This window comes from Salmo salar, chromosome 03 (assembly GCF_965601325.2).
Source record: "Salmo salar chromosome 03, fSalSal1, whole genome shotgun sequence".
In the NCBI taxonomy this organism is placed as follows: Eukaryota; Metazoa; Chordata; class Actinopteri; order Salmoniformes; family Salmonidae; genus Salmo; species Salmo salar.
In genome coordinates, this window is record NC_138293.1 from 37721946 (window position 1) to 37730576 (window position 8631).

An 8631-nucleotide genomic window follows, 5' to 3' on the forward strand; every position below is an offset into this window, starting at 1 on the left:
GGTCCCACAGTTGACAGTGCATGTCAAAGCAAAAACCAAGCCATGAGGTCGAAGGAATTATCCGTAGAGCTCAGAGACCGAATTGTTTCGAGGCACAGATCTGGGGAAGGATACCAAAAAATGTGTGCAGCATTAAAGGTCCCCAAGAACACAGTGGCCTCCATCATTCTTAAATGGAAGAAGTTTGGAACCACCAAGACTCTTCTTAGAGCTGGCCGCCCGGCCAAACTGAGCAATCAGTGCCTTGGTCAGGGAGGTGACCAAGAACCCGATGGTCACTCTGACAGAGTTCCAGAGACCCTCTGTGGAGACGGGAGAACCTTCCAGAAGTACAACTATCTTTGCAGAACTCCACCAATCAGGCCTTTATGGTAGAGTGGCCAGACAGAAGCCACTCCTCAGTAAAAGGCACATGACAGCCCGCTTGAAGTTTGCCAAAAGGCACCTAATAGACTCAGACCATGAGAAACAAGATTTTCTGGTCTGATGAAACCTTAATTGAACTCTTTGGCCTGAATGCCAAGCCTCACGTCGGGAGGAAACCTGGCACCATCCCTACGGTGAAGCAAGGTGGTGGCAGCATCATGCTGTGGTGATGTTTTTCAGCGCCAGGGACTGGGAGACTAGTTAGGATCGAGGGAATGATGAACGGAACAAAGTACAGAGAGATCCTTGATGAAAACCTGCTCCAGAGTGCTCAGGACCTCAGACTTGGGCGAAGGTTCACCTTCCAACAGGACAACGACCTTAAGTACAGTCATGGCCAAAAGTTTTGAGAATGACACAAATATTAATTTTCAAAAAGTTTGCTGCTTCAGTGCCTTTAGATATTTTTGTCAGATGTTACTATGGAATGTTGAAGTATAATTACAAGCATTTCATAAGTGTCAAAGGCTTTTATTGACAATTACATGAAGTTGATGCAAAGAGTCAATATTTGCAGTGTTGACCCATCTTTTTCAAGACCTCTGCAATCTGCCCTGGCATGCTGTCAATTAACTTCTGGGCCACATCCTGACTGATGGCAGCCCATTATTGCATAATCAATGCTTGGAGTTTGTCAGAATTTGTGGGTTTTTGTTTGTCCACCCGCCTCTTGAGGATTGACCACAAGTTCTCAATGGGATTAAGGTCTGGGGAGTTTCCTGGACATGGACCCAAAATATCGATGTATTGTTCCCCGAGCCACTTAGTTATCACTTTGCCTTATGGCAAGGTGCTCCATCATGCTGGAAAAGGCATTGTTCGTCACCAAACGGTTCCTGGATGGTTGGGAGAAGTTGCTCTCGGAGGATGTGTTGCTACCATTCTTTATTCATGGCTGTGTTCTTAGGCAAAATTGTGAGTGAGCCCAGTCCCTTGAACTGAGAAGCAACCCCACACATGAATGGTCTCAGGATGCTTTACTGTTGGCATGACACAGGACTGACGGTAGCGCTCACCTTGTCTTCTCTGGACAAGCTTTTTTCCAGATGTCCCTGAAAGGGGATTCATCAAAGAAAATGACTTTACCCCAGTCCTCAGCAGTCCAATCCATGTACCTTTTGCAGAATATCAGTCTGTCCCTGATGTTTTTCCTGGAGAGAAGTGGCTTCTTTGCTGCCCTTCTTGACACCAGGCCATCCTCCAAAAGTCTTCGCCTCACTGTGCGTGCAGATGCACTCACACCTGCCTGCTGCCATTCCTGAGCAAGCTCTGTACTGGTGGTGCCCCGATCCCGCAGCTGAATCAACTTTAGGAGACGGTCCTGGCGCTTGCTGGACTTTCTTGGGCACCCTGAAGCCTTCTTCACAACAATTGAACCGCTCTCCTTGAAGTTCTTGGTGATCCGATAAATGGTTGATTTAGGTGCAATCTTACTGGCAGCAATATCCTTGCCTGTGAAGCCCTTTTTGTGCAAAGCAATGATGACGGCATGTGTTTCCTTGCAGGTAACCATGATTGACAGAGGAAGAACAATGATTCCAAGCACCACCCTCCTTTTGAAGCTTCCAGTCTGTTATTCAAACTCAATCAGCATGACAGAGTGATCTCCAGCCTTGTCCTCGTCAACACTCACACCTGTGTTAACGAGAGAATCACTGACATGATGTTAGCTGGTCCTTTTGTGGCAGGGCTGAAATGCAGTGGAAATGTTTTTTGGGGGGGGATTCAGTTCATTTGCATGGCAAAAAGGGACTTTGCAATTAATTGCAATTCATCTGATCACTCTTCATAACATTCTGGAGTATATGCAAATTGCCATCATACAAACTGAGGCAGCAGACTTTGTGAAAATTCATATTTGTGTCATTCTCAAAACTTTTGGCCACGACTGTACACAGCCAAGAAAACGCAGAACTGGCTTCGGAACAAGTCTCTGAATGTCCTTGAGTGACCCAGCCAGAGCCCGGGCTTGAACCCGATCGAATATCTCTGGAGAGACCTGAAAATAGCTATGCACCGATGCTCCCCCTCCAACCTGACAGAGCTTGAGAGGATCTGCAGAGAAGAATGGGAGAAACTCTTCAAATGCAGGTGTGCCAAACTTGTAGCATCATCTCTGCCAAAGGTGATTCAACAAAGTACTGAGTAACGGGTCTGAATACTTCTGTAAATGTGATAGCAAAAATGTAATATTTCTGTATTTTTTTAATACATTTGCAAAAATTTCTTAACCTGTTTTTGCTTAGTCATTATGGGGTATTGTGTGTAGATTGATGAGGGGGAAAACTATTTAATCAATTTTAGAGTATGGCTGTAACGTAATAAAAAGTGGGAAAATGAAAGATGTCTGAATACTTTCCGAATGCACTGTATATTTAAAACTCATATAAACGTGACATATTTTTTAAATGTATGATCATATATTTTAAGAACATAAATATCACAACCCCATACAAAAAAAATATAATATGGATATGTATTTTCATCATGCAAAATGTTCCACAATTTTTTTTCTTCTTCAATATATATTTATTTATTTGAACTGTATTCCAGAAAAGTTCGTTTTATGTCATATTTTTTTTAAACCACATAAATCACACACATAGGGATGAATTCCTTTCTAATTGCATTTGGTGTTAGGCAACTTTATGATTACTTTGTTCCTTGTAGGTACTGTAATTGATACTTGCTATCTCATTTTGAGACTGGATTGAGATGGCGTAGACAACAATAGAGGGCTCGCAGTTGACGTACGACGCCTCCTGGCTGCCATGTTGGAAGACCACCGCATTTTTTCTTCTGACAACAACAGCCGAGTGGCTTCCCCAAACTAAATGATAACAGTGCCTAAAACTAGTTGATTCATTACCACGGTAATTTTCTGTAGAGTATTTGGCTGCTCTAACAAGGCAGGAAAGACAACGGGGAAAAATATGTTTAAAGATTCCCCGCAATCATGAAACACCATTGGTGACACCAGTGAGATAAGACTCAAAAACTGTCAGAAAAGCGAAGAAACCGTTTTGCTTGTAAAGGCCTGATCACAGACAGCTGTCAGTAACTGGTCTGCTACGATCATTTCATCACTGGTAAATCAAGTCTGATCGATTTCGAGTTTTGTTAGCAACAACACTAAATTAGCTAGCAAGATAGCTTGTAATCTATCAATTAAGATGTGTCGCGTGAGTTTAAAGTTGTAGGGAAGCTATTTTTCACCATTAAAATGCACCTTTATAACAAAGAATTGTGTGCCTCTATCATCGCATTTGCAGACTAATGTAAATCTACTATTCATAATGTGATGAGTAGATTGGATAGTGATAATTTAGGCTATTAATAAGCGCGTAACGGTAGTGACATAGGTTCATAGGCAATATCAGAGCGGTTTCCTTCGCATGGGAATAATGTGGCCTTTTGATAAACTTTTCATGCAATTATACTACACTGTATATGACTGGAGAAATTAGTAGAATGTTTTTTAATACGATGGTAGCCTACCGTAATCAAGGCCTATGAAAAAGGGGTCCTGGCTAAAAGGGATCCATGTTTTGTCAAAATAAAAAAATGTGTGTGGGGGGGGGAGGGGGATTTTATCTAACCGTAAACTAATGATCCTAATCTGCTACGAAATATCAAATATGACGTTAATTTTACAAAAACTGGATCCCTTCTAGCCATGACCATGAAAAGGGGAGCCACAAATTGTACAATATGACATCCATATTGCCTGGAGGACATTATTTTCAAAAAAGCTCCAGTGGTTGTCATATATTCATATAATAACCCAATGGAAATTTGTTGAGAACTTTATTCATAAGAGTGAAAATGTGTGGACATTACAACATAGGAAAAAGGCCTCAATAGGATAGGACAACCTGCTGTGTTGACTATTGCTTGTTCCAGCCCAACAATAGGTGTACTCTTTATATGGCATTAAAACACCAGAATGAATTAAACACAACCAAACAATTAAGAGCCCTGATGGTATAGGTGACCTGAAGAAGGGATATTCCAACATCAGGTGTGCTTTTCATTTGTTGATATACTACTGTAGGTTCCCCAGCTGACCTCTATTATTAAGACACCCATGCTGACTGGAATCCCACTGTGAAGATGAGAAATGCTGCAGAAGCATCCGTTTCTACTTCTACTACTTTGTCCTTTTCCAAATATGAAAGGAGACTCCCTCAATTATACAAGACGGTTGTTATATGTGCTTTGGTCAATCTGAATGATTCTGTTGTGCCATTTGAGTAGAGCACCTTCACCTTGTCATGACAAAAGTGCCCCCTTAAACTGTATGAATATATCAAATGTAATTTGGAATGTGTAAAGTACTGTTTATGATATTGTAAACATACTGTACTTTAAAAATAGGCTACATTGTTGTATGGGTGAATTGAAAATAGTAATATTTGCTTTGCCTAGTCCCATTGAATAGAAAGTATTTCTTATAGCCCAACTATTTTATTTCTTAACAATTTAAACACATTTTGCATAGACAATGTAATTGTTGTGGTAGTCTTAGTCAAACCATCTTCATTATCACAGTGCCACTCAGACCTTCTTGGAGAAAAGTATCTGGCATTGGACTTGGTAGTAGTAGTTGTGTATGTTTTAAGCTAAGGATCCCATCTCCTGCTTCCAGACATTTCACCACCTAGATTACAAGGGTTGAATTTGAACACGAAATATGGAATGTCAGCACAAGGCATGTACAAAATGTAGTATAATGATTAGCTTTACAAACATTGTCTCCTGGTATCATTTTTAAATTGAGAACATATAGCTGAACAATATGTAAACAGTGTGTCTGAAGCGATCCTATGCTTCAGATGCATAATGTCAAGGGGTGCATTGCAAATGCCCAAAAGGCAAAGGCCATTATACTGTGGGCAAGTGGTTCCCTACTCCGGTCCTTGAGTATCCCCAACAGTACAGCTTTAGTGTAGCCCCGGACAAACACACTTGTCAACTAATTATCAGGCCCTCAAATGAGTTGAATCAGGTATGTTTGTCTGGGGCTACAACAACAATTTGTGCTGTTGGGGGTATTCAAGGACTGGGGTTGGGAACCACTGCTGTAGGCCTATGGCTGCACTGGCATTGTATGACATTATCAGCTGCAAAATGGGTTCACATGGTTGATATCCTGAAAAAAATAGCAAGAATCAAATAAAACTAATTGGAGAGCTTATGACTGAACAAAAAGGTAATGTTCATTTGAGAAAACAGACAAATTTGAGACAGATTCCCTTCCCCTCTTTATTGCAGGAATGTGATCTGTGATTAATCAACATCAACACTAGTTAATCTTGAATAATAGTTAACAATTAAAACAAGTTTAAATACAACTTCAAAGAATCAACAATTTCATATAATTTCAATGTGTATAAGTAAGCTAACACATATGTAAAGGTTAGACATTTTAGTAACAAGTAGGCTATTATTACCAAAACAATTTCCGGTGAACCAAAAAAAGCCAATAGCAGTGGTGGCCAACCTTGAGCCACTGATCCCTGATCTACTGGGTGAGCAGACTAGGCAGACTAGGCTTAACTAATTAGGCTTGATATATTGAATCAGGTGTTTTAGTGCTGGGCTAAAACAGAAGCGTGCACACCCAGCAGGGTTGGTCTGCTCCAGTTGTAATAGGTTTACACATTGTGTGACTTTTAAAAGTGTATACCCTTACTCTCCAGGGACATTCACTGAGACCTCTTCATCTGCAGACAGGCTCTCTGTATCTGAAGACAGAAAACATCACTAGGAAACAGGCTGCATTTTTTCCTTTCCATTATACTCAAGTTAGACAGCCCTTAATATTACGTTGCTATATCACTCTGTCCTCAGTTTCTCGCTAGGGACAGGAACTTCCCTATCCCGAGTAGCCTACTCTCCCTTCTCTGACACCTGGAAGTAATAACTAATCCATTCACCCTCTTCCATGGCTGTTAGCTAGCTAACGTTACCTACCTAGCTACAAATGCATTTGGTGTTACAACGATAAATAAAGTACATCAAGATAGCTAATATGAAGTTAGCAAGCTGGTGATATGTAAAGGTAACTAACTAGCGACATTTTTACTTACTTGAATAGCTTCTCCCACTGCCTGTTTTATGGGTCCTTAGAAAACTAAATAATGATTGTAGCAAAAGGCAGCGGTTGGCATCCAATTTGTTGCATTACTGCCACCTACTAGACCTTATACTTTACTTAAAATAGAAAAATGTACTAAATAAATACCCTACCATCTAACACTATATTCACTAATTTCAAAATGATATAAAATAAAATGAACACCTCCCAACCCCACTAATTAAATGTATTTATTCCTACCTCATGCCATCACCCTAAAATGATGGGACATCACCACATCCTGTAACTCTCCTGCTGTCAAGTCCTGCACACCCAAATGCCTCTGCACCACAACCTACATTTTCTGAGACTTCTGATCTATTCCTGCAGTACAATTAATAACCATTGCTATAAATCCAATCTTACTGAAACTTATTTCACTTTTTGGCCTATCCCTCTGTACTGGTATATCTCTACTACTCTCACCCCCTTAACCCATCTTCCTCTACTTTCTCCACTGCCTCAGCATATGACTTCTGCTCTACTCCAGAAACCTCAACCTGAACCTGCTTCTCTAGCACGGGACATTTCTGATCCCCAGCCCCATGGGCACCCCTACAATTAACACATACCACTACTTTCCCCAATACTACACATTCCTTTGTCTCGTGCCCTTCTGCACATTTCTCACACCTTGGACCCTCCCTCCTACACACTGCTGCCACATGCCCATAAGCTTGACACCTGTAACATTTTAACATATTCGGCACATACGCTCGTACAGGATAACTTATATATCCTAACTTCACGTTATCAGGCAGACTCAGCTTCAAAACTCAAAACAGACTGACTCTTCTGTTTCCCCACCCTGTCTGCGTCACATCAAACGCCGAGCATCACTTACACCGGGAGTCTTTCCCCTAAGCTAGTCAACGTTTATATCTACTGCTACCCCAGTTATATCTCCTTTCATTGGTGCCTTTTTCTTGAGAACGAAACAATTCATTTTACTTACCCCCATTCGTTTTACTTCAAGCGTATTCTTCCTCTGCCCAACAGAAACACAAACAATTATCACTAGACCATTTCTAGTTACCCTCACCGATTCCACATGACCCAACACTTTTTTTTTCCACCCACCGTGAAACCACAAATGGATCAGCCAAAAGGCAAGAGTTCACTTTCTCCATAAACTTCACTCCTACTGTCACAGATTCTTCTTCATCCTGATCCTCGGTGCATACATCGATCTCCGATGACTTTATCGCACCTACCACCTCCGATACTTCGCCCTCATTCACTTCCATTTCTCCTCCTGTCTTCTATACGGCGTACAGCTCACTCTGCTTACACTTTCTACCATTCTTCTTTAACAAACAAACCATCTTTTTTTCCCGTCCACCATTTCTAACCGACTCAAACACCCTTTTCCTCCTTCTCTCTCCTAGACCTCATCTTCCTCTCTTTTTCCCTCTAATCCTCCCCCGTATTTCAAGTATACCTTTCCTTGTGATAATACTGCACTTTTCATCCTGACATACATCTTGTTCTTGTCCTCTCAAGGGATGCCATTTAACTGGCTCTTCCAACCACCATCTACTGTTTCCCTCCCGAAAAGTCTGATGTTATTTTGTGATGTAGCTATACATGGACGTGTTCGAGAGGATCAAAACCACAATGTATCACGGGTAAATTGTGACTGACTGACTGATCTACAAATAACAATTGTAGGTTTATAATTTGTGATGTACAAGTTTTGAAAAAGCTCAGAAACCTATCTTAAGTATGAATGTTTATTTTCATACAGTATAGTTGTGGCTTCCCATAAGGTAATGTAAACACGGTTTAGATATTGTTGTGTCAAACAGTGGGTTGCGCCCACAAGGGGGAGCGCGCGGGGTCGTCAGGAACTCAGTCCGGCTTTAAACTTACTCTTGAAAGTTTTAATAGTAGAATGGTGCAATTTTGAAATTGGGTCAAATGCATCATCATTGTCATGTTAGTCATTGCATACCTTAGAGAGAGATGTATAACTTTTCAGAAATGTCCAGATCAATTAGCTCATGTCAGCTACAGTTTTTTTATTTAGATTTTTTAGTCCATAGATATTGTTGTCATTTTTTAGT

The 8631-nt window shown here is 40.9% G+C and overlaps 1 long non-coding RNA gene across 3 annotated transcripts; it reads right to left on the reverse strand.

Annotated features, from left to right (window-relative positions):
- Positions 1-4214: 4214 nt before the first annotated feature.
- On the reverse strand, positions 4215-8200 carry LOC106600272 (uncharacterized). 3 transcript variants are annotated; one of them, XR_014391889.1, is made up of 4 exons: positions 7646-8178; positions 7521-7553; positions 6122-6173; positions 4215-5086 (listed from the first exon to the last, which is right to left on the reverse strand). It is a non-coding gene; the product is annotated as an uncharacterized LOC106600272 (long non-coding RNA). The 3 variants fall into 3 exon arrangements; XR_014391888.1 differs by lacking the exon at positions 4215-5086 and having other exon boundaries at positions 5678-6173; positions 7646-8177; XR_014391890.1 differs by lacking the exon at positions 4215-5086 and having other exon boundaries at positions 5678-6173; positions 6519-8200.
- Between the last annotated feature and the right edge of the window lie 431 nt (positions 8201-8631).